This window comes from Balaenoptera musculus, chromosome 1, assembly GCF_009873245.2.
Source record: "Balaenoptera musculus isolate JJ_BM4_2016_0621 chromosome 1, mBalMus1.pri.v3, whole genome shotgun sequence".
NCBI lineage: Eukaryota > Metazoa > Chordata > Mammalia > Artiodactyla > Balaenopteridae > Balaenoptera > Balaenoptera musculus.
Window position 1 is genome coordinate 66,955,992 of NC_045785.1, and position 26,801 is coordinate 66,982,792.

Genomic DNA, 26,801 nt, shown 5'->3' on the forward strand with positions numbered 1-26,801 from the left:
GATTCCAAGGCCCTTTTAGGAGTGGGCGATTCTGGGACCATTGGAAAGTCTTCTTCTTTTTTAATAGGGGTTATTTTCCTTTTTAAAAATGACTCCTCTTTTTTCTTCCCCTTCCTAGATTTAGAGAAGTTTAAGAATGCAGTTGTACATGTTGAGTCGCAGATATCTGAGCTGGCTCTTAGCTGTATGAGTTGGAAGTCCAAATGAAAAATTGAAACTGAAGATGCACATTTGGAAGCTGTTAGTAGGCAAATATTATTTAAATCCATAGAAACAGGTAACATAAACACAGGATATTAGAAGAATTCAGAATGGGACCCTGAAAAGATTCAATGTAACAGTTCTATAGAAGAGGAACTGGCAAAGGAGACAGGGAATCATGTCTGAGACCTGAAGATGCCATTTGGTTGTCCAGTGAGGTGCAGAACTGATTATGACATCACGGTCAGTGTCAAGAAATTACACAGATAATAAAGTTTTTTAAAAACAGAACTGTAGTCTAAAATGATACAATAAGGGTATTGGAAGGGCCGTGTAATATACCTTACTGATATAATTCTTGTTTGAATTCCTATGTAATTTAGGATTTAGAAGAAAGAGGCCTCGTAGCCAGTTTTAAAGGGGATGGGGGGAGGGACCAGGAAAGTCTTCGTGAGGAGGAAATAATTAATCTGGGCCTCAAAGTATAGTGGGAGGAGCCAAAGTGAAGACATTCCAGACAGAGGGGAAAAACTAAGCCGAAGCAGGAAAAGGGCACACATAGGATATGTTCCAAAAGCAGCATAGAACTCGGTGGTTTCCAGCCAGTCCTTATGTAAATGAGTTTGAGGGCTGAAAGTGGACAGGTAAGTAGGGCCCTATTATGAAGAGATTTAAATGCCAGGTGAGAAGCTTATTCATAAACAGTCAGGTAATTGGAAGTTAGTGAGTGAATTTGAAGTAGAGAAATTTGCTCCAGCTAACCATTTCAAATGGAAATTTTAAAATCATAGAAGTAGACAAATAATTTCTGACTTATTTATTAAGCATAATTAACTAATACTTGAACACTTTCAGGCTCAGAGAGCTTCCTTTGGGTAGAAGCAGAAGTATGACTAGAAGAAAAGGGATAAGACTAGAAAAGAAAGTATCCCCTTGTTGACAAAGTCATTCCCATACTCCATCATCAGTTCCCTGGCACCTCCAAGGTACAGGAACTCCTCCAAATTCAGTCCAGTGCTTGTTCTCCCAGGAAGGAGAATAAACATCCTCTGACTTGATACCAGATAGGTCCTCCTTTCTCTTTGTTGATAGAAGGGTTTTAAGACAGAATCCAAAATCAAAATGGTGCAGGGGAAACGTGCAGGGAGTTTGCAGGTTCCTAAGGCACCAGTGCCGTGTGTTCCAACCTTCATTCAGCAAATATCTCCCAACCACCATCTAAGTGCCAGATGCTCAGAAAATCAGCCTCATTCGCTGTTGACAGCCATCAAATCTAGTTGATTCTCAAGATATTGTCTGACTTTTTTCTTCTCTGATTTAGCTGAACAATAACAATTTATAACTCATTCCCTTCAAAAAGCCCCATGAAGAGCTAAGCCTGATCCTGACCAGAATGGAAAGTTGAGCTTATTTCATCTTCCATCAGTTCCCCTTACTGTCTATCTCTCAGTCTGTCTGAAACCTCAGTGTGTAAGCTAAACTGGTGCAAAGAAGGGATGGAGTCAGAGAAACAGTGGATTTCTTCAGGCAAAAGATGAGGTCTCCAACGAGGGAAGTGACAGCAGAGTTAGGTGCAGATGGTCGAATGTAAAAGCTATTTCAAAGTGAGAACTGATTTTTTTCTCTTGCAGGTTATTACAAAATATTGAGTATAGTTCCCTGTGCTAAACAATCTGACTCACTTTGCTGTACACCTGAAACTAACACAACATTGTAAATCAACTATACTACAATTTAAAAAAAAAGAAAAAAACAAACAGAAAAACAAAGTGAGAATTGATAGGACTTTGTGACCCACTGAAGGTGGAAGATGGGAGAGAGTAGAGACTCAAAACTGCGTCTGAAGTCACACTCCAACTTAGAACAGGAAGGAAGCTGGGCCTGTGTGTGTGCCTGTTTGTCGTTGGTGGGGGAGGGGTGTTTAGGAGGCTCATTCTGGGCACATTCCTTGGAGATGCCACATTGAGATGTTTTGTAGATAATCAAATATCATCTCCCTCTCTAGAGAGTGGCCTGGGCTGGAGAATATAGGTCTGGGGATCAGCAACATAGCAGTGGTTAATAGAAGCCAAAAAAATAATAAAAAAGGATACGATTACTTCAGGAGGGGTTGTAGAGCAGAGATCCTAAACTAGCCCTGCAGGTGGTTTTTGGTTTTGCTTGTCATTCATTTTTGATTCTTGTTTTTGATGATTTGACAATAAAAGATTTTTCTGAAAGACCGAAGTTTTGTAAAATCGCACACTAAAATAATAGGACTTTATGGGGGAGACAAGGATGAGGCAAATCACTCAAAACCCATGTTTGTAACCAGAACATTAATAAAAATAACAATAATCTTATTAAATTATCAGCACAGTTAAAAACCATGTTAAATTCCTAATAATTTTTTTTTGGTGAGAACATTTAAGTTTTACTTTCTTAGCAAATTTCAATTTTACAATACAGTGTTATTAACGATAGTCACTGTGTTTTACATTAAAGCCTCAAATCTTATTGATCTTATAGCTGAAAGTCTGTACCCTTTTACCAACTTTTTCCTATTTCTCCCCCTAATCCACCCCCTCTCAGCCCGTAGCAACCACTTTTCTACTCTCTGTTTCTAAGGGTTTGGCTTTTTTTTTAAAGATTTCTCATATAAGTGATATTATGCAGTATTTATTTTTCTCTGTCCATCTTGTTTCACATAGCACAGTCCCCTCAAGTTCCATCCACGTTGTTGCAAATGGCAGGATTTCCTTTTTTCTCATGGCTGAGTAATATTCCATTGTGTACATATACCACATCTTCTTTATCCATTCATTCACTGATGGACACAATTGGCTATTGTGAATAATGCTGGGGTAAACATGGGAATGCAGATATCACTTTGATATCCTGTTTTTATTTCCTTTGGCTATGTACCCAGAAGTAGGATTGCTGGATCATATGGTAGCTTTATTTAATTTTTTAAGGAACTTTCATACTGTTTTCCATAGTGGCTGTACCAGCTTACATTCCCACCAACAGTGTGCAAGTGTTTCCTTTTTCTGCATTCTCACCAACACTTGTTATTTCTTGTCTTTTTGATGATAGTCATTCTGATAGGTGTGAGGTGACAGCATTTGCATTTCCCTGAAGATTAGTGATGTTGAGCACTTTTTCATGTGCCTGTTGGCATTTGTAGGTCTTCTTTGGAAAAATGCCTATTCGGTTCCTCTGTGCATTTTTTAATTGAATTGTTTGGTTTTTTTTGCTATTGAGTTGTATGAGTTCCTTATATACTTTGGATATTAACCTCTTATCAGCTATATAATTTGCAAATATTTTCTTTCATTCACAGTTTAAAACCATGTTAAATTCTCAATAAATGTTTTTAAAAAAGAGAATGACTAACAGCTTGATAGAAGGTGGTGTGAGGAAGGGTTGAGGCTGCTGAGTTGAAGAAGAAAGAGCAAATGTACTAATTAAGGCAAACACCCAATAAGTATTTCCAAGCCAGAGTGTATGCAGGCTTAAAGGAAGAACAGGGAATGAATGTACTTTGTGTACTTTGTACTCAGCAGCTGTTACTCCTTGGTGTCAGATGATGAGAAAAACCAGTAGAAAATGAACACCAACCTGTCCCAGGTACTGATATCAGTCTCATCTTCACCAGGGGGACGCATAAAAGAAACATTCCTTTTCCTCCTCTGTCCTACCCGACCAATAATATATATATATATTTTTTATTAATTAATTAATTTATTTATTTTTGGCTGTGTTGGGTCTTCGTCTCTGTGCCAGGGCTTTCTCCAGTTGTGGCAAGCGGGGGCCACTCTTCATCGCGTGCGCGGGCCTCTCACTATCGCAGCCTCTCTTGTTGCGGAGCACAGGCTCCAGACGCGCAGGCTCAGTAGTTGTGGCTCACGGGCCCAGTTGCTCTGCGGCATGTGGGATCTTCCCAGACCAGGGCTCGAACCCATGTCCCCTGCATTGGCAGGCAGATTCTCAACCACTGCGCCACCAGGGAAGCCCCCGACCAATAATATTTATGCTTGTAATTCCTTGCTCTCAGCAAAGGCCCTGAAGAGATCAAAATGACTGTATTCCAATTTGAATGGATTTAGCACGAGGGTATTCAATATCCATTTAGCCACAGCCTGCACCACTCCCTATTGTCTTTACACCCCCTCCTATCCCAACCATTACACACGTTTATGTTTCCTGCTTTCTCTCTGTTGGATTTTCATTTGCAGGCCCTTGTGTAGAGAAGGAAAGAATTTAGGGGAAAAGCTCACCTTTGAGGGCAGGCCAGGAACTAAAAAGTGGTCACTAGAGAGGTAGACGGAGCATCGGGAGAAAATGTTAGAGCTGAAACCAGAGGAGGGGAGGATTTCAGAAAAACAGAGTCACGAGTGTGAGACGCAGTGGAGAGGTCCTAAGAGAGCGTTGGATCTGTGGAGCAGTACAGCACTGGTAACTCTGCCAGGAGCAGTTTGGGCATGGTATGGTGAGGGCAGGGGCAGGCTGCCACACAGGGAAGTGGGGCTGCGGAGAGGGAGGAGGGAACGTGCTCCACTCTTTCAAGAAATTTGATGGGGAAAGAAAGGAGAGAGGAGCAGCTTTCACAGGGAGGCACATTGAGAGAATTCTCTTTGTACGACGAGGAACACTTGAGCATACTATTTTTAGACTGAAGACAAGTAGCTACTGGAGAGGAAAAGGGAAATGATTGAAGATGAGAGAGCGAGAGCACGAGAAAAGACTAAATGGAACAACTCTCCAGGGAGCTTATTTCCATTACATAATTCACTAAACAAATGTGGATTTGTCTTTGTTTCAGTTCTAGCGCCTTCGGACTGGAGGTGTGATTTCTGGTAATACATTTACAGAATCTCCCCTGCCCCTCTTCACACACACCCCAGTAACTGCTCTGGGTAGAGCCTTTGTAAAGATCCCCGTACTGTAGTGATGAGAACCAGAAAACATCTGTTGGCAGTGCTTTTGCCAAATTGGAATGAAGGGTTGCATCCCTGGAACAGCCAGGAACTGACGCAGGCCATCTCTGCTGTGACCCAGCCCTGAAGGCGGTGAGCAGATCTTCGGGATGAATGAAGCCCCTTTATTACTGATATATCGTCTGTCTCATTATGCTTCACGTTTCAAACGTTATTAATTTTTAATTATTTACATTTAATTATCTGCATCACTTAAGCATCCAAATTCCACAGCTGATGTTCTCAATGAAATATTTACTAAACAATCAATCCGCTTGGATTCCACAGAGCTGAATATTTTCAATTTGCAGCAAGCCTCTCCTCCAGGAGGCTGCCTTCTCATACTTGTGTTCTGGATGGACGTGGCTGCACTCTGGGCGCTTGTGGCTTCAGCTGTGGCATCCGCTTTGTCTCAGCGATGCTCTGTCAACTCTAACGGGACGGATGGCCCTGCTCAACATTAGTGTTAGCAGGTTGAGTGCCATGGGGACACTCACGCCATCTCCCTTCTCATTCCTCTTCTGTTAGGGCTGGAAATGCATTAACAGGGAGCCAGTTCTGGTGATAGGAAAGCGAAACAGTCTTATTGGTGGTCAAAAGACAGAGGCAGGATGAAAACTAATCATAGCTCCCACAAGAGATGGTCACTCACACAACTGATCAACCAGCTGGCTTTTCCTTGCAAAATCAGGACCCACTGTCAATGGGAATGTCATTTCCAGAGCAAAGGCCAAGGGAAGCAGGCTTATCCACCCTGGGCTCCCTGACACAAATAGCCCACAGCTCCATCATCCTTTGTGCAGGAGGAGGGGGCCCAGGGTCAACAAAATGTGCAGTGGTTTCACTTGGTTTTCCAAGAGTGGAGTTAGAATTATGCTAATCTACCTGTGCTCACAAGTGGGGTCTCCCTGGCAGCCTCTTACAAGATCACTGAGAGGGTTGATTATGTGATGTATCCGGGAGAGTCGTTGAGAGTAAGGGATATGCGTTAGACTTTCATTCATTCCACAGGTATTTACTGATCACCTGCCGTGTGCCAGGCACTGGAGAGGCAGAGGCAAACAAGACAGACCTAGTTGCTACTTTCATGGAATTTATATTCCAGTAAATGTAAGTCCTCCGGAATTTGAATCATGACTGCCACCTACTTGCTGAATGACTTTGCGTAAGTTAATGAACCTCTCCAGGCCTCAATGTCCTTATCTGAAAATGGGAGTCAACAGAGTACCTCCCTCAAAGAGTCACTGCAATGATTATTTAGTTATGCACGTGCAAATGCGTGTAAAACTCAGGAATCATAAGACTGGCATCCATAGCTCGCTTCACTGAGTTGTTGTAGCTTAGTTATGCACGTATAGTTTCACTAAAACTTGTATTTGAGGCATTTAACAGAATTAACATTTTAATTATGAGTATTAAATTAAAATTGTTATTACGGGGCACAGCTCTAGTTTAAGGAGCAGTTGGAGACAAGCTACAGAAGATGTGGCTGTGGTGACCAGATGTTAGAGAGGAAGGACTTCTGAGTTCAGGTAACGTCAGACCCATTAGTATGCAACCTGGCATGAAATAAGTGTTCAATAGATACTACTTGTTGTCAGTATTATTACGCTTATTAGGCCCTGAAGTCTTCATAAATAAATAAGACTGACATAATGGAGCACAAGTGTGGTACTTGTACATATCAAACAATAATAAATGTTAGCTCACACAGACACGTGTTAGTGTGCTTTTTTTATGACAGGCTATTTCAAACGTGTATTAAATGGAAGGAACCTTAGAAATGATGTCATCTGGTGCCCTCAGGGTGATGAAACCTGAGATCCTTAGAAGTAAAATAACTTGCCCAAGTCACATAGTGAGTGGTAAACTGGGAACCCAAATCTGGTCTTTTGCCCCAGCTGGAAAAGGTCTGCTGTACCTACACTGCCTCTCTTTGAAATACCTCATCTCACATTTGATGAAAATGGTGATAAGTTAGGTCCACACCACATGGCAGCTGCAAACACCTTTCCCTTTCATGCCAAGCTTAGTTACAAGCTTTGGAGTGCACCTATTTTGTCTTCCCTGGCTCCTCTCCTTTCTGCCACCTGCCTTTTTGGGTTCATAATAAAAATAAAATCCAAACACAAAAATCGTAGACCTGACAATCGTAGCTGGTTTCACTGGATGGCTTAGTTATGCTTGTAGAGATTCACTGAAAACTTTTATTTGGAGCCTCAAAAAATTAGCATTTTTATTGTGAGTATTAACTAAAAATTGTCATTACTGGGCACAGCTTTAGTTAAGTAGCAGTTGGAGGCAAGATACAGAAGCTGTGGCTATGGTGACCAAATGTCAGGATTGTCAACTCGGTAAGCTCGGGTGATGAGTCAGGCATCGGGTAATTTCTTGTATCACACAAGCCTCTTAGGAACTACCTCTGTTCCTTCTTAAATATACAGTGTTGTGCTCAGTGGTTTGCACTGAACATGTAACAGGCAGCAGTCAGGAAAGTCGGTTGGCAGCTCCTTCTAAAATAGACCTGAGTTTATCTTTGCGGCATATAATTTCCCATGCTGAGGAGTTCACATCATCATCAACATAATGACAGGGCCTACAGCAGGCAGTCCTGAAGTACTTCTAAATCCAGGTGCCCCCAACACCACAGCTCTTTCTAGCAGGCTGGGGAGAAGGCTATCTAATTCCATCCATGAACAATCAGATACAAGGAACATGAGAGCTTAACCGGAAGCTTCCCCCCGCCGCCCCGATGTCTCAGTATGTAATTCATGCTTTTAATTCAGTATTGTGACAAGACAATACATCTAGTTCACGGAAACCAGTTCTAAAATATGAAGACATGTTAGCAGCCAAGGTTCGGGTTGTACACATTTCAAATGGTATGGGATTTCTCTGGAGTACAACAATACATATTGTGTTCTTTAACAAACAAGGGTGTGAGTTTGCACACGTAGGGTGCAGCAGGAAGGTTGTGGCTGCCTGGCAGATCATTTACTTAGTCGTCGTGTGCTGAGGAGCACAAGGGTTTGAGTGTAGACCCGTCAAAAGAGAGGAGGCCTGTGTGTCCCCACTGCTGCTTCTCTTACCCTAAGGCTGCCCAAGGTGACAGTTTTCATCCTGGTAGGATGCAGAAGTGCTTCCCCTGATACACGGTGCCAGAAATCTAGAAGTAAACGTTTCCTGGTTCTGTCTGAGAATGCTGGCAACAATCCCTGTGGAATTGCTTTCATTTTTTAAAAGAGAGAAATAGATGGCTATTGGGTCACTTCCACAGCTAACAGTTTATAGGTCAAGATGATCCGGAGCTGAGAAATGTGATAGTCGTTATGAAAAAGGGAAAGCTTTGTTTAGCAAAGAATTTTTGTTTAATCATAGGCCCAAGGAGGCTGAGTATAAAAAGTATTTAAGGTGCCAAGAATAAGTTAGATTGCCCCCTCTCTATCTTCCTTTCTTATCCCTCTAATTATTTATTCTGCACCCTCTACCCACCCCTGAGAATGTGAGCCACATGGAGGTAGGGATGTTTGTCCATTTGCTCACTGTGTATCCTCAAGGCTTTACACAGAGTCTGACATATGCAGGTATTCAGTATATACTCAATGGCAAGCAAATGAATGAATGAGTGAATTGTAATCTGAAAAACTGTCCTTCCAAACGAATTCACTTGTGGAAATAAGCTAGCACATTGCCTGTAAAGCAGCTTCCTTGAATAAGGGCAAGCTTTAAGGTTCACAGGAGATTTTAACATCAGCCTAATGACACCGATTTTCCCTGGAAACCGCTCTCTGCTTCTCTCTCCCAGTTTGTCTTCCCCAGCATTTTTTTTTTTGGATCTGTAGTTATAGCTTTTTCTCCCCAGAATTCACCTGAGGAGAAATTGTCTTTTCCTTACATTTGAATCTTAGCAAATTGAGGAAAACCAACTTAGGCGAACATCTGACCATCTTTGGAAAAAAAGAGGCCAGGAAGCTCACGATAGACGGTGGCACTGCTGCCTTGGGGGTGCTGGGCAGCTTGGGCCCGACTCGAGTGGTTCTCCTGGGAAACCGGGATTGACTGGATTCTCTCCTGACTCAGCAGAAGTGCCAGGGCCATGCCAGTCACAGGGTGAAGCAGCTGTGGCATGGGCCCTACACGGCGAGGGTCTGTAAAACCCTCCTTACTGTCCCGAGCCCCGTCGGGAGTTCTAAGATTCCAGGACTCACCTAAACCTGATAAAGGGTGTCCAGAGGGCCCGGGGTTAACGCTGAGTTGTTCTTTAGGTACAAGATTGTGGTTTCCAATAAAATGGGTTTGTGATGCCTGAGGTGATTTTGCGGGAGAAAAAAAGGAAGATTAAAAAGGTTGTGTCAAAATAGTGTTTTGATTAGACCAGAAGCATAATTTTAGAAAATGGAAAGTAGTAGGAATGCAGTAGAAAATGTGCTTGGCCCTGCCCTCCCGGGAGGAACGGGGGTGATAAACCATTCCTCGCTATTTCCAATTTTTCAGGTGTCAAATAATTCTACATTTTGTAGACTTAAATTTTCTACATTGTGAAAAAAGAATGAATGTACAACCCCATATATTTAAGCTTCTATTATTGCATTTGCCATCTTTTTTAATTTTTGGAAGATATTTCAGTTACCCTTTTCAGGAATATATATGATCCTGTACTTTACTTTCTCGTGAAGGAGGGAGAGTTAAACAATAAGCTTCTTGGTTTAGGAAGAACTAATCAGTAAATTTTCCTCCTGTTCTCCAGGCCTGTGGCAACTATTTCTTTCCTGACAACTGAACTTTGCATCCCAACCTCCATTACTCTTAATAGAAGCCAAGGCATTCTCTCCCCCTTGCTGTGCTATGAGAATCATTTTTTCCTCTGAGTGGAGTAATGGCTGTGAAGTCATTTAGGTATTCACAGAAAAAATAGCCTTTTACTGTTGTTTTTTATTCATTCCCGGAATGAGGCTAAGAGAAACCCTGTTCCATTTTACTGTAAATACTATTAATCCAGAGATGACTTCTTAGTACACAGACATGACTGGCTTGAATTTAAATGAGTTGATATTCAGAGTTTTCATCTAGACTCAGATAAAACAAAAACTTATCCAGTGACTGTGGCTGAATTTAGAGTTGCTACTTAGATTGCCTAAACAGTCTTGTATTATATTTTCAGTACACCAGGTATGGAAAAAAGAGAGTAAGAGCTACATTCCACAATTCTGAGGTATATTAGATCCTGAAAGTATATACACCTCCCTTATTGCTGACTTATTCATTCCTGACCTCATTCCCAAAGAAACTCACCCATTTCCTCCACCAGGTCCAGGACCAATATCTTATTTTAAGTAAGAAGTTTTCACTCAAAAATAGGTAGACTTTTGAATTTGACAAAGTAGAGATTAGAGTTATGGTGCTGTTTTAAGAGAAGAATTGGAGAGGTCTGATTCCCAATCTACATAATAATTCAACAGAATTTAAGGCTGTCTTTAGCACTTTGCATTAGCAGCAAGTAATTACCTCCAACTAAAATGAAATGAGGGTCAAGAATGGTCTCAAGCAATCAAGTGGAAGTGTTACTTGCTTTATTGAGCATGCTAATACAAAGCTGCATTTGGAAGAGTTAAAGAAGAAAAATGCCTCCAACCCAAATTGCCTTGTGAGCTTTTTTTGCAAGAGTGGGCCAGAATGGTTTGTGGATGATAAAAAAGTTTAAGTTGTTTAGTTTTAATACTTTAGATGACTTTACCTAGGAATTTAAGTGATTTGGGATTCATGTTTTTGCGTCTAAATTTAATGGTGCATTCTATGTACATAAGGATAAGCAGACATACATTTTTTTGTACATGTAACTTAACTATTTTCAAATAGATGTGCCTATCCCTGAATGGATAGGTTGGCATCCTACCAAATTACAAAATTAAGTAGATATGAATTAGTATATGGAAGTGTTACTGAACCAAACTTGGGTTCGCCCACCCATCGCCCAGCAAAGCCAATCAACTGACACAAAACTGCTGTGAAGGAAAGTACAATGTCTGTTTGCAGGGCTCCAAGCAAGGAGAATGGGCAGCTCATGCTCAAAAGACCCAAGTCCTCTATGGTTTTCAGGGAAGGTTTTTAAAGGCAACATTTGGGGTGAGGGTTGCAGGGTGCATGACTTTCTTTTGATTGGGGTGGTGGTTAGGTGACAAGGTGGAATTTCAGGAATCTCAAATCAACTTTCTGGTTCCAACCAGACTGGAGTCAGCACGTTGTCACCATCCTCCACCTGGTCAGGGGTCTTAATTTCTGCACAACATCTCAGAGATATGCATCAGATTGTTATGTATATTCCTTCAGGAGGACTCTGTCTTATCACTGAACTGTTGTTCAAGCTATCTTGTTTAATTGCTTTTCCTTTGTTTCTGCATTCCATCACTTCTCTAATTAGTAACTGTTTGAGTCTTCTCTTTGGAACTCAGGGAAGACATAGGAGACTAAATCTTTTCTACAGACAAGAAAGGGTGGGGGACACAGAGGCTTTTGTACATGGGAGGGCCTCGCAGGGTCCTGCTCAATTTCAATCCCCCCTTTTCTTTAATACTTCTTACTCCTGAGGGGAACAGGGGTGGGACAAGAAAGGGAATTAAGTTTTAGATAGAGAGGTTAATCATACTTGTCAGGGGAACTCGGTTTTAGCAGGGGCCCCAGTTTCAGAAGTACTAGCTGAGTGCAGTTCCTCTTGTGAAATTCTAGGCTTATAAAACATACTGATCCAAACTCAAACACATTTTTATTTACTCAGTTATCCATGATTCCAGTCTGCATCGGTAACAATTCAAATTCATAACAATAATTTATTTATTAGCAACAGACTAACTTTGAGAATAAAAATGCAACCAGGTCGAGAATTCCTGAATTTGCTTTTTTTTTTCATTAGACATTAACTGAAGTTTAAGATGGATAATATTTTATACATCTAGGTTGATGATAATATAAATAATCCTGGCCTAAAAGCTGTATCCTGTAGCTTTAAAAACATTTTTTCTGGGAGCTTCCCTGGTGGCGCAGTGGTTAAGAATCCGCCTGCCAGTGCAGGGGACATGGGTTCGAGCCCTGGTCCGGGAAGATCCCACATGCCGTGGAGCAGCTAAGCCCGTGGGCCACAACTACTGAGCCTGCACTCTAGAGCCCGCGAGCCACAACTACTGAGGCCTGTGCACCTAGAGCCTGTGCTCTGCAACAAGAGAATCCACCACAATGAGAAACCCGCGCACCGCAACAAAGAGTAGCCCCCACTTGTCACAACTAGAGAAAGCCTGCGCACAGCAGCCAAAAATAAATAAATAAATAAATTTATTAAAAAAAAGAAATTTCTTCTCTATCATGTAACAGGAAATAAGTAGAGATTAAGCTCTCTTAAAATAATTAAAGAAGACAATTTAGATGATGCAAACTTTATTTAACACTTCATGAAGCCAGCAGTCTCCATTCCCAAGGGTCCAGAGAACTTCAAAATGGACTGGAAGGCAGGACGCTTTTATAGGATAAAGAATGAGGAATAGAGAAGGGAAAATTTAAATGAATAAGGAAAAGGGAATACGTATAGAGCCCCGAGTTGGCTTGGCATGTGGGGATTGGTTGACTGGATATACTGCATTTCTGGTCAAGTGGAACATTTATAGGGACTTGAAAGTTACATGTTTCAGTTTGCTGACATGGCACCCCAGGCAGGAGCAGCTCCATCTTGGACCTAGACATTTATTTCAACAGCTCTTTAAACTAAATTAGTAACTTTATTTATTTATTTTTTCAAGAGGACAATTAGTTTTTATTTCAGATGTTGTAGTAAGAAACTCAATTGGTATCTTCTTTTTTTTTTAATTGAAAAGTATGATAACCATATTTACTCATTAAATACTGTTTTTCTAAAACACAGCTTGGAAACATCCAGCATGCATGTTTAACCTCAGTACAATGGGTTTAAAACCAAGTATGCATGTTACATGCATCAAGGCTAGATTACAAATTATCATGGTCATCAGCATCTTCATATTTTACTTTCAGTGCATTTGATGATTCACTGGCAGTATTTTGTGAAGACACCATGTTAGTGGTAATAAGAATGTCTTTGGAACTAATTAATGATGGATTAATTAGAACATTCTGAACTGCTGATGTTGCAGGAATTGATGCTTTCACAGCTGGGGATTGTGAAGTGGGCCTCTGTACTGTGAACCTTTGCCCTTTGAGGGACACTGGAGTCCCTACTTTAGTTGACACAGACATGGTGTGTGGGGTTCGTGTGCCAAGTGTGGGAGTACTTGGTCTGCTAATAACTGAACCAACACTTTACTGCAGAACTGTTCTTCTTCCCGCAGAAGTAGATCCCTGTTTTAAGGCTTAAATCTATAATTTGGAGCAGTCAAGGAGTATCTACCAATTGGCAATCTAGAGCCTGAACATGGCTTGATCAATGGCAAAGGGGTTTGATTTCTTTGCTTTGTGATATCTAATAAAAAATCTCTTGGGGGAGGAGAGGTAAATGACTCAGAATCTTTTCTTCCTTCATTACCTTCATTTCTGTCAGCTGCGGACAGGACATGACGACCCAGAATTAATCTGCACGTTAAAATGATTAACCATAAGGCTATGTGATTCAGAAGGAAGGAGTGGGGATGAAAGGCTGAGTAGGAAAAAGAAATGAGACAGGAGAAAGGATTGTTTTCTTTGCTGTGCAGAAGCTTTTTAGTTTGATGTAATCCCACTTGTCTATTTTTGCTTTTGTTGCCAATGCTTTTGATGTCAGGTCCATGAAATCACTGCCAAGACCAATGTCATGAAACTTATCCCCTGTTTTCTTAAGGAAAATTAGTAACTTTAAATGAGGGATTGTTAAAGTTAAAAGATCATGATTATTAAAAAGTTACAAAACTATTGAAAGTTTACCAAAGTATTTTATTCACCTTCAAAGTTTATCTTTTATCTTATAAGGGTTTTTTTTTTTTTAGTACATATTAAAACAAGAAAGGAACACTTGGGGAAAACTAGGGCCATAAGAGAAAATTTGGACTTGTGTATAAATTCCCCTCAAATCCCTGTATCCTGCGCTGACACATTCATATTTCTAAGCAGGATAACAGGAGAGGATCTCTAAAAAACAATGCAAAACGTTGAATCCTGAAGAAGTCTCCTGTCCTGCATTCTGCCCCACCCTGTCATCCTCAGATGAAATGGGCTTGATAAATTAGAAGAAAGGTCAGGATAAGGTAGATTATGCTTCAGTAATAAATAAACCTCAATGAGTAAATTGTTTAAGACACTGAGGATTTTCTTCTGCACTCAAAGTCCAGAGTGAATCAGGTGACCCTCTCCTATCCTGCAGCCTGCAAGGTTGCTGTGTCAAGAAAAGAGGAAGCTAAAAGTTTCCCCGCATGTCTGTAGGGGCCGGGAAGTGCCCTCGTGACACTTCCTCCACATTTCATTGGTTGTAACTCAGCCACATTATCCCAACTTAAGGGAGTTTGGGCCAGCAAGGGGACATGAAGTGGGACTTAGACGTCTCTGCCTCAGAAGACTTTCTGACTCCTGTAAACTCCTCCCACCTTAGTGATCAGCTCCCTGATTTCTCTCCTCAGAACCAACATCCCCCCAAAGAAAGAGAACTGGCCAGTGAGAACGAGAGAGAGAGAGAGGGTGAATGGGAGCAATACGTCTCCTACCAAGCCCCAGAGCACAGAATTCCAGAATGGTACCGTATCCCAATGTCAGAGACTCCAGGTCATCCCGCACATCATTTTATTAATGAGTGAAAAAAGAGAGAAAGAAAACTATTCAACTAAGACTATAGACAAGAATATACTTCTCACTCTACTTCCCTTCTTCCCGTGTGACTACTCCCGCTAGAGTGAATCTGATAAAGTGTATGTCTGATTTTCTTACTCCAAAACATATCAAGAACCGTAAGCTTCCTTAAGCTCAAATGACTCGTTTTCAACCTCATCTTCATTTGTTAAAGGGCAGCTATTATTATATGAAAAGAGCCTTTTCATATTCTACTGCATATTCTGTGACATTGGGGTCACCAGCATGAGTGACACTTTCTGGACTCATCCAACCAACATTCTGAATGTCTTCCAGGTGCTGGCACTTGTGCCAGGTTGATGCTTGGGCTGTACTCTTCTCTAGGAGCTCACAGTCTAGCAGCTGGCATCTGAGTCTGGGCAGATACATTACAGGAAACATAACTACTGTTTCTTGTAAGCCACGCCCTGAGGTGTGTTGCTGGGTCTGTGCTCAGCCAGAAAAGGAAAAGGGCCCCTGAGGCACCAGTTGCTCACTGCTCCTGAATAATCACATCGAGGATGGGGTGGCATATACATTAAAGACAACAATTTCCACTGTTCTCATGGGAGTTAAAAATTGGAATTAGCTTTTCCCAAAGCCAACTTCAACTCTCTCCAACAGTCAGATTTTATTTGAGACCTGGGGGGCAGGGGAGAAGACAGTGTTCATTGGTGCCTCTTTGGAACTCACTTTTGCCATCAGAGAGGCTCCTGGCCGGCCGCGATGCTGGCCCACGGCAGGTGGGACTGAAGTGGGAGCAGAAGCTGTGAGCCGGGACTCCAGGAGGTGCACTTCCTAGACCCAGCTCTTCCATTAACTCGCTCTGCGACCTTGAAGGAGTCCTTTGGCCCCTCTGACCTTCAGTTTCCTCGTGTGTAAAATCGAATGCTTAGACTAGACAGGCTCTCCCAGCTGAGACACCCTGTGATTCTGGACTTCTGTGTTCCTGCCTCTGTAATTGAGGTCCCCAGCCCTGTGTCACAGGGGGTCTGCAGGGAGGATGCACTGGTGCACTGTCATCAGTGATCAACTTGAGAGGCACCCCCCGCAGTGACTTGCCAAGAGAAAAAGTAATAGATACGTCACCTCCAGAACTCCTTGGCATTGATTTTTTTTTTTCCCTACAACTTCCAAATGCTCACTGTAGTCACAGAATGAAGAAGGAAACAATCCTTCTCCAGCCAGTAAAGTCAACAAGTGGAATGGCTGGGGATCTCTGCACCCATGCGTACATCACCGAGACAGCCTTGCCAAGGGGTACTTAGCCCGTCGCTGAGGGTTTAGAGAGAGGCAGTTATTAAAGGCGGTGTGCTGCCTGTCACTGGGAGCCCAGTTCACCCAGGGGGACTTGCCACGTGGTATTGTGGAGGTACAGACCTTCAAAGAGGCTCAGCCTTCTCCTTGCATTCACACACATACTTTGCAGATAAGGGAACTGAAGCCCAGGGAGGTTGACTAGCCCAAGATCATGAACATTGGGCAGAACTGAGATGAAAACTTGCATCTTCTGTCTGACTCCTGATTTACAGGCCTAAGCTCTTACACCACACAGTGCTAGAGAATTCATAGACACACTCACTGAAACTTGAGCCTGGTATCAATAATAGTCATATGGTAATGATAGTGCCAGCAATGGTAATTACATATACCACATATTTATGTTATACGTGTATCCTGTGTATTACACACACCCCGTTTATTGAGCAGACGCCATTAACCAGGCACTGTGCTAGTCATTTTACGTATCTTAGCTCTCTTTTTTACAATAACTGTAAGATATAATCTCTTTATTATCATTCCTAACTTACAGGTAAGAAAACTGAGGCTTAAGGAGATGAACTCACTTGTTCATTTGGTGACATATAGCCCACTCATTCTGCTGAACCAATTTTTTAAAAGTCTTAACTATGTACGGGCATTAAACCAGTCACCATGGTGGGATTTAGAAATAAACTAGGGAAGAGCTCTTCCTTAAGGAGATAATAGAAACCTCTGACATAAGCCGCAGATATATGGGACAGCAGTATAAGGGAGAAGATGTCAGAAGAAAGATTTGGCTATATTGAGGAATTCAGAGAAAAGGATGATTTTTTTCCATACTGAATGGATTAGGAAAGGAAAGGCAAGGTAGCTGAACTGAACCTCGATAGAAGGGTAGGTGCTGGGCACTGGAATCGGGGTGAAAGGCCTTCCAGAATAAACAGAAGCACAGAGCCTGAAAGTAGCTACACATGGAACCAACAGCAAATCAGTTGGGAAGTTTGATCTCTGACCAGTGTATGCCACAGCAAAGAGACACTGAGTGTAAAATATTTAGTATGTAAAGACCCAAGGTGACTAATACCATGAACCACCAGCTGTAAAGAAATCTTGCTTTCAGATTTTGTTATACCAAAAGAAATGGAAAAACCACTAGAAAACTTGTAAATTTGGCGTCTAACCTAAAAGCAAAGTGGAACTGACCCAGCCCACAGTGAGAGACTCTTCATGGGAGGAACTAGAGCATCTTCCTGTAAAGTCAAAAGGGTTTACAGTTGTAGGAGGTCATTGATTCTGAACATACATATCTGAACATACAAGGAGTCAAATCAGTCTCCCAGAAACAGAACATCTGCAAATGGTAAAATCCTGATGTGGCACAGGTAACCTACATCACCGCTTTAAAGGGGAGTGGTGATTTGTCTCCACTGAAGTAAAAACAAGGAGAGAGGATTGGACTTAAACTAGCGTCGTGCCGGTAAATGTTTACATACTAGTGCTCTATTTAAAATGTGCATATGTCCATGCTTCAGTTTATTATGAATTTTATTGCTATAAAGGCAGTACACACTTTAGAAATAATAATAAAATACTAATACTACTACTAATAAGATACTAATGTACAATACGCTTTGTTGTAAATTCCATATAGCCAGCTGGTCCTCACAGAATGCTTTCATTGATTTTTGCAAAATTCTTGTGTCTGTAGACAATCTGTGGTTGCAGTTAATGAATGAGTATACTCCCAACATGAATGTGGTTGATATTTTTGGTTACTTAATTAGAAGAAAGAGAAACAAAGAAGACCAATGTTGGAACTTTTCTCACTCAGGACAAACCTGAATCAAAACGTGAGCAACTTCTTTGCAGAATCAAACAATAGTTTTCAAATAATAGAAGACTGGTTTTACAATTTGATGCTATTCATGATGTAATGGTTACAGACATAGCGCGCTTTAAAGCTTAATTTACAATATTAACATTTTCTCCATTACTTTTTTTGCAATCAGCTGTACAATAAACCAAGTTCTGATTTGTAGTGCGTACTTATTTCTGTGATATAAACACTCTCATATGGCTGGTTTCCAGCTACCAATGAGATATCATTGAATGCAGAGTAGGGAAGAGAGGCATAGTAGCAGAACTTGTATGATATTTCCACTGTTACGGACTGAATGTTTGTATCCCCCTAAAATTTGTATGTTGAAGCCCTAACTCCTAGTGTGATTGTATTTGAAGGTGGGGCCTTTGGGAGTTAATTAAATTTAGATGAGGTCATGAGGGTAGGGCTCCCACGATAGGATTAGTGTCCCTATTAGAAGTGGAAGAAACACCACAGCTTGCTTGCTGTCTGCCATGTAAGGACGCAGCCTCAGCTAGAAGACTGTCACCTACAGGCCAGGAAAAGAGCTCTTACCAACAACCAGATCTGCCCAGCACCTTGATCATGAACTCCCCAGCCTCCAGAACTGTGAGAAATGTCTGTTGTTTAAGCCACTCAGTCTCTGGTGTTTTGTTATGGTAGCCTGAGCTGACTAATAGAACCAGCATAGAGTGAATGTGAATAACTTCAAGGCATAGTTAATACTAAAATGTTGTAAAGCAATTAGAAAGTGATGTCTTAAATATTTATTTCTTCTGCATTTATTTCGTTTACTTTTTATTTTGAAGTAATTATAGACACATGGGAATTTGCAAAAATAGTACAGCATCCCACATACCCCTTACCCAGCTTCCCCCAGTGTTGACGTCTTATATAACCGTTAATACAATATCACAAACAGGAAATTGAGACTCGTACAATACTACTAAAGACATTAATCAGCTATCACCATTTTTATATGGATTCATCTGTTGTGTGTGTGTGTTTGTGTATATGTGTGGTATGTGTGCAGTTTTATCCCATGTATAGATTTGTATAACCACCAGGACATTCAGGATACATAAATGTCCCATCATCACAAAGGAATTCCCTTGCGTTTTCTCTTTAGATTGTCACCACTCCATCCTTGTCTCTCATAGCCCTTAATCTGTTCTCCACGTCTATTGTGAATATAACAATAAACATCCAGAATGTTTAAAATACAGAACCATACATTACATAAACTTTTGATACTGACTTTTTTTCACTAAGTGTAATTCCCTGAACTTTGTTTCATGTATCATTCCTTTTGATTGCTAAGCAGTGTTCCATTGTGTGGATGTACCAGTTTGGTTAACCACTCAGCCACTGATGGATACTTGAGTTGTTCCAGTTTTTACTGTTATGGATAGAGCTCCCATAAATATTTGTGTACAGGTTTTTGTGTGAAAGTGATTTTTCATTTTTCTGGGATGTGACCAAGAGTGTGACTGCTGAGTCATATGATAAAGTACAAGTAACTTTTTCCAAATTATTTTGGAAATTATTTTCTGAAGTGGTTGTATCATTTTACTTTCCTGCCAGTATGTATGAGAGATCAAGCTTCTCTGCATCCTTGCCAGCATTTTGTGTTGTTACTATTTTTCATTTTAGCTATTTTAATAGTTGAATAATGATATTGTGATTTTACTTACTTATTTTTTAACATCTTTATTGGAGTATAATTGCTTTACAATGGTGTGTTAGTTTCTGCTTTATAACAAAGTGAGTCAGCTATACATATACATATATCCCCATATCTCCTCCCTCAATATTGTGATTTTAATTTGCATTACTTAATGGGTAATGATGTTAGACATCTTTTCATGTGCTTGTCTGTCACCCGTATCACCCCTTTGGTGAAATGCCTCTTTATATCATCTACCCGTTTTCTAATTGGATTTTTTTGTTTCCTTACTGTTGAGTTTTGAGAGTTCTTTATATCATCTAGATATAAGAATTTTGTCAGGTATGTGGTTTGCAAGTTTTTTCTCCCAGTCTGTAACCTATCTTTTCATCCTCTTACAAGGGTCACAAAAATCTTAAATTTTGATGACGGTAAATTTATCTGTGCTTTCTTTTATGGATCATGCCTTTAATGTCATGTCTCAGGACTCCTCGTGTAGGTTTAGACCCTAAAGATTATCTCCTATGTTTTCTTATAAAAGTTTTAAAATTTTACATTTTAAATTTAAATCCACAATCCATTTTGAGTTAATATTTTTGTATGGTAGGAGGTTTTAAGTCAAAGCTATTTTTTGCCCATGGATGTCCAATTGTTCTAGCACCATTTATTTAAAAGCTTATTTTTCTCCACTGAAATTTCATTTGTTTTTCATATAATTTATTTTCTTGTAGGTTTAATTTTTAATAATGGCTGTGGCTTGAGATCCAACTCACAAACTCCCTGAAAATTTAACCATGGGTTCTGGGAGCCAGTACAGGCTGACTGCAGCATACCATTGATTTAAACTGTGTTGTAAGGTTCTGATTAGAGGAAAAAAGACAGCCATAGAGATGATTAGGGATGGTGAGCATGTGTAAACATTGAAATATATAACGTAAAGCATTAGAAAAGCACCAAGGCCCAGAGGTGGCATTAGTACCATCTTGTAGAAAATTAAAACTCAGATTTGAAATTCACGTTTTATTAGCTTTGGAGAGAGGGAGCAGGAATTGAATGTAATTCATTAATTTGAAATTGCTTAATTCATAGGTTCCCTTTAAACTAATTGGGTGGCCAAGAAGCTTGGTAGGACAGTCATGGCCTCTGTGGTCAAATGAAGCTGGGTCTGATTCTTGGCACTGACATTTATCAGCTTTGAGGAACACCTCAATGACCTTTAGTTTCCAGTAGTGTTAAAATTGGGAGAAGAATCCAAAGCTGTGTTCATTAATTTAACAAATACTTGATGAGTTCCAGGCTATGTAGAAGGGATTAGGGATACAGCAGCAAGCAAAGTCATCACAATTTTTGCCCTCAAAGATTTATGGTCCAGTGGAAAGGTAGACAATGAACAAAAAAGCACACTAGTGAAAAATAGTGTTACAATTGTGATAAGTGGCATATAAAGGAAAAAAAAAGCAGGCGCTATGATTCAAACAGACAAGCGAAGAACCCAGCACAGTTCCTAGCACACAGAGTGTGCTAAGTGGTAGCTATTTTTTTTATTACAGCTTTGGGTAATACGAGGGTGGTTCAGACAGAGGTCTGAAGACCTCATCAGAGGGCCTGACTACTCATCACTTACATTGCGTTATAATGCCTGCTTTGCATAGAGAGCTGAATTGGATATACTTTAAGGGCCCTCTTAAGATTCTTAAGTGTCTAAGAATCTGTGACCATCATGTGTGTCAAGCAGGGATTTGTTTAATTTGTTTACACAGAGACATGGATAAATTCAGCAATCAATATAGTAGTCATTAAGTCAGATGCTTCATATATTTATATTTTTAATAACATTTTTCTACCATACTCCCTAGTCATTGTGCCCTTTTAAAAATGGATTAAATTATGAAAAAGTACTTAGGGATCTACAGTTCTGAAACCTGGGACAATGCAATGACTGCTGAAGTGTTTTATCAATTTTATTTTCAACTATATACACGTCGGGTTTTGTTTGGAAGTAAGTTATTGTTAATCAATGATTTTTGTAATGAAGCCCATAAATCCACATTAAATAAACATCCAAACTTGTTGATGTCCTTTTGCTTTCCTCTTTGAGCTTGTGTATTTTCATCAGAATAATTCACTAAAATCAACCTGAGTCTTTTTTTTTTAATTTTTACGAGTTTTCCACTGAGTCTCCCCTGACCTACTGATCAACCAGGCCCAGTGTCAGCTGCCTGGGCAGGTCTGGGGCAGGGGCTGCGGGACATCTGAGCACTTCTGCTTCTTAACTGATGTTCTTATTCTTTAAAACAAAACACATAATCTTTCCTCCCCACCACTATCTCTACCACCTCCATTTTTTCAATGGGAAGATGAGTAAGAGGGACATGGCTAGTTCTTTCATTTTTTCTGACTATCAATTTGGCACTACGTTATTGTAAAACATTTGGAAAATTACAAACACTTCAAAGGAGAAAATAAAATTTTATCTGTGGTGGTACCATTTGCAGAATTCTTTTCCCCATACCTTGAAACACTGGGCGTGATCATTCCAAAATTTCAGAGTTGAAGTCTAAGTCACTGCTTCTGCATCCACCATGGTTTGAGACTAACAAGTGAAGCCAGGTACCTAACCCAGGCCCGAGAGTCAAGAAGAATGTCCAGCTCAAACGTGCATAATGCTGGTGGCGGGAACTCTCCTTAGTACTTTGCAGATACATTTCTTACAACAACGCTGCAAAAGTATGATTATTATCCCCAGTTTTCTAAACTCACAGAGGCAGAGTAAGAGACAACCTGAATCCAGACCCAGGAAGACCAGTTCCAAGTCCATAGACTAAATAACCTTCTTAGACTATAGAAAGCCTAGTGACAGGTCCGACCCCTCTCCTCCCCTGGCACATCCCTTTCTATGTGAAGCCAACATCTTCTTTGTTTCTTTGTCCCAATCCAGGTCCAATATTGACTTTGCTCATATTTTGACTTGTTAAGTGATGCTGTCTCTCACTCTTGTGAATAGAGGATCTGTTTTGTCCCTTTACCCTCTTTTTAGAACCTTCGCTCCACTCACTTCTCTTGAAGGCCAACTGCATTTCCATGACTCAGCAGTATTATTCCCAATCATCTCCCCATTTCTCCACATCTGGCAGTTCTACCCAATAACCAAAGTCTCATAAGATACCAAGCATAAATTTGGGAAGGAGGGAGGGAGATGATTAAGCTCACTTTTTAACATGGAGGGCAGGCGGATTTCTGAGGTCACTGAGGGGCAGGGACTCTTTACAACTATGGGGAGATAAATTTGGTTGATTGGTGTATATCCTTGATTTTTTTCTATGCATAAGTTTAAAATTTTTTAAATTTTATTTATTTTAATTTTTTCCCAACTTGTGATTTTGAAATATTTCAGACCCACGGGAAAAACCCAAAGTATTTTCACTGGACACTTTTAACCGGTACCTACAGTATTAGTTTCCCAGGACTTCCAGAACAAATCACCACAATTGGGTAACTCATACAACAGACACTTATTCTCTCACAGTTCTGGAGACTAGGAGTCTAAAATCACGGTGTCCATAGGCCCTGCTCCTTCTGAAGGCTCCGGGGAAGAATTCTGTGCCTCTTCCTGACGTCTGGTGATTGCTGGCAGCCTTGGACATTCCTTGGCTTGTATCCCTTGAATCTCTGCCTCGGTCACCACGGCCTTCTCCCCTGTGTGTCTCTATGTCTCCTCTTCTTCTAAGAACCATATTAGGTTTAGGGCCCACCCTTATCCAGTATGACCTCATCTTAATTTAACTAATGACTCTGCAAAGACTCTGTTGTTAAACAAGGTCACATTCTGAGCTTGTGGGTAAACGTGCATTTTGGGGGGACTGTTTAACCCAGCACACCTACATTTATTAATTATTAACATTTTGACACCTTTGTTTTATCTTTAACTCCATCCATCCATGTGTGCACACATGCATCTATCCACACACAGATTTTGTTGATCCACTTGAAAGTTAGTACTAGACATGATACCACAACCCTAAATACTTCAGCTAAGAAAAAAAACATCGTTCTACATAATCACAGTATAATTACCACAACATAATAAATTTAACATTTGATACCATGATTTATATGAGATACAGACCATATTTAAATTTTCTCATTTATTCCAAAAATATTCTTTCTAGCTGATGGTTTTTTCCAAATCAGGATCGAATAAAGAATCAGACACTGCATTTATTTATTATGTCTTTTTATAGTCTCCTTTTACTAGACAAGTGCCCTCCCCTATTTTTCTCATGTCACTGACATTTTTGAAGAGTCCATGCCAGTTATTTTCGAGAATATCCCATATTCTAGATTGGTCTGATTACTTCTTGATTAGATTCAAGTTAAATATTTTTGGAAAGGATACTACACAGATGATACCGTATTGTGTCCCCCTAGTACATCACACCAGGAGGCTCAGAATGTCCGTTTGCTCCATTATTCGTGATGCTAAATACAATCTCTTGGCTGAGGTGCTGAGAGCCAGCTCTCCCCCTTGTGATGCGGTGCCCATGATTCCCCGTTCAACCAATTCCTGTTTCACATTGTCTTTTGAAAATTTGCCCATTTCTGTTCTGAGCTTTTGTATTTCTGACTAGAGGTTTTTTTTAAAATATACAAAGTGTTTTTTTATGGACATTTAATTCAGTTGGGGTTTGTGTTACAGCTTTCTTCTACTTTGAAGTTTTTGGGGGGGAAGAATTTCCACCTGCTGAAATATTTTGGTTCTCGATTTCCATGGTCTTACAGTGACTCTGTGGGGATGATATCTGCTATTTTACCTTTGAATAGTCTTGTATTTTCCTGAATCAGCAGCAACAGGTGATTCTGTGCAGACAGTGGTAAGGTTTTGGGGAGGCTCACTTAATTTCTTAGTTCAAGAGCACTGTCTTCTGTTGATACACTTAAGAGCGCTTTTCAAAACTAGATGACGCCTTTTATTGGTGGGGGGCGGTGCCTTCTTGTTCTTTTCTGATGGACCCCTCATCTTGCTTCCTCCTGCTTCATCACCTGGGCTTTAAGGACCCCTCTCATCTCCCCAGAAAGGTGCCTTCCCAAGACTGCCACCTCTGGGCAGCTCCCTCCATTTGTGTGCCCAGTAATGGTGTCCTGATCCAACAGATTACAGACTTCTGTCAGTGTTTATCTTTTCAGAGTATGACATTTTCCTGCTAAGAATGATTTTACCTGTGCTCTGCCACTGCCAGGCCTGCTGCCTTCTCCTTTTTCCCAAGCATTCTCCAGACAATTCTCAGCTCCAACAAGTCTTCAGTGCTGGCTCTGCAGATTCCAGATTCCTCTTTTCCTAGCTCTGTGTAAACTGGAATTTGTAGCATCCTCTGTCTTCTACTTATGCAGTAGACAGGGGTTATGGGTGGTTTTATTTGCTCTCCTTATTGATCTCTGTAGGTTCTGGAGGACACATGTAGAGAGATCCATATTTAGTTAATGTATAGAAATTCAAAGCCTGCGTATATTTATTCTTACTTTCTTGGTATTTTAATGTAAATACAATGATATATTTTGCTTATTTTAAAGCTACAGTGGTAACATAATTATATCTATTTATATCTATGTATTTCTCTTTTTGTGTGTGTGATTTGCTTTTTAGTTTTAACCCTTGAATTCTTCTGAAGTTCTGCTTGCTTTTGGCTTGCTTATCTAGACCTTCCGTTCTCGCCTGCAGGCACAGTAGAACATAAGGAATCGTGGCCTAGTTTGCTTAGAAATGGACAGATGCTTAGAGAGATGAAGGGTAAACTAGGGCCTTGTCCAAATGTGGTTGATGCTTTTTGAAGCACAAAATGGACAAGGGCAGGGTAGGGCTTGATTGTAAATTCTTACAGATGTTGAGTGGCAGCCTCTTGGTACTTGAAGCTTTCATTTCTGCTGAGCTTTTTGAGGACCAACTGTCCTTCAAAGCTGGCTGCTCATCAGATCCCTCGGAACAGCTTTATGCAATGTCACGTTGTTAGACACTTGTTTATGTCCCAGATTCCTCATGAAGATTTTAACTTCTCATGAGCAACTCCTACCTCCTTCTCTCCCAGGGCTCCCTGCAGGAGTCCTGCTCAAAGTAAGTTCTCAGGGACTATTCCATCACCTTTGAAAGCCTCTATCTTGAAACCTCAAGAGGTGTTACATCAAAAGCAGTTTACTTTTCTTTGGAGACTGATGAGGAAAACAAAGGCGCCTGAGCAGAAATGAGAATAGGAGCATTTGTGTGCTCTGCAGCCTCTCTAGGCTGACTCTGTAACATGTTAAGCCCTCTTCATTTTGCTCAAGAAGTGGTGAAAAAATAAAACAAGACCATTAGTACCCCCCTTTAAAATATATATTATACGGGTATGCCCCAAAATAGCCACCCAAGTTGGTGCCTGGGCATTGCCAGTAAAGCCCTTTTGGAGGGACTAGATTATGAATTCAATTAAGAATCTCTGTATTGCACATTCAAAAGGCCTGATGTTATTTTAACTTCTGTGAGTTATTCTGCTTACAGTTATTATTCATGGCACAACACATGTCCCTGGGATGTAAATAAATAAATAAGGCAGGGGGACATGCAAATTGAATGATGTCACCCTCCCTTGGACAAGCCCTTCAGTGGTTTTCCTTGTCCTGAAGTAAGGAACAAAATTTTTTTTTAACATCTTTATTGGAGTATAATTGCTTTACATTGTTGTGTTAGTTTCTGCTTTATAACAAAGTGAATCAACTATGTGTATACATATATCCCCATATCCTCTCCCTGTTGTGTCTCCCTCCCACCCTCCCTATCCCACCCCTCTAGGTGGTCACAAAGCACCGAGCTGATTTCCCTGTGCTATACAGCTGCTTCCCACTAGCTATCTATGTTACATTTGGTAGTGTATATATGTCAGTGCTACTCTCACTTTGTCCCAGCTTACCCTCCCCTCTCCCCGTGTCCTCAAGTCCATTCTCTAATAGGTCTGCGTCTTTATTCCTGTCCTTCCCCTAGGTTCTTCAGAACCTTTTTTTCTTTTTTTTAGAT

General features: G+C 40.6%; 1 protein-coding gene and 1 pseudogene across 2 annotated transcripts in view; one reads left to right on the forward strand and one right to left on the reverse strand.

The window, feature by feature from the left end:
- Window positions 1–26,801, forward strand: part of ST6GALNAC5 (ST6 N-acetylgalactosaminide alpha-2,6-sialyltransferase 5) — a 179,577-nt gene that overhangs the window by 75,658 nt on the left and 77,118 nt on the right. The window lies entirely within an intron of this gene.
- LOC118900253 lies at window positions 13,149–25,125 on the reverse strand (annotated as a pseudogene).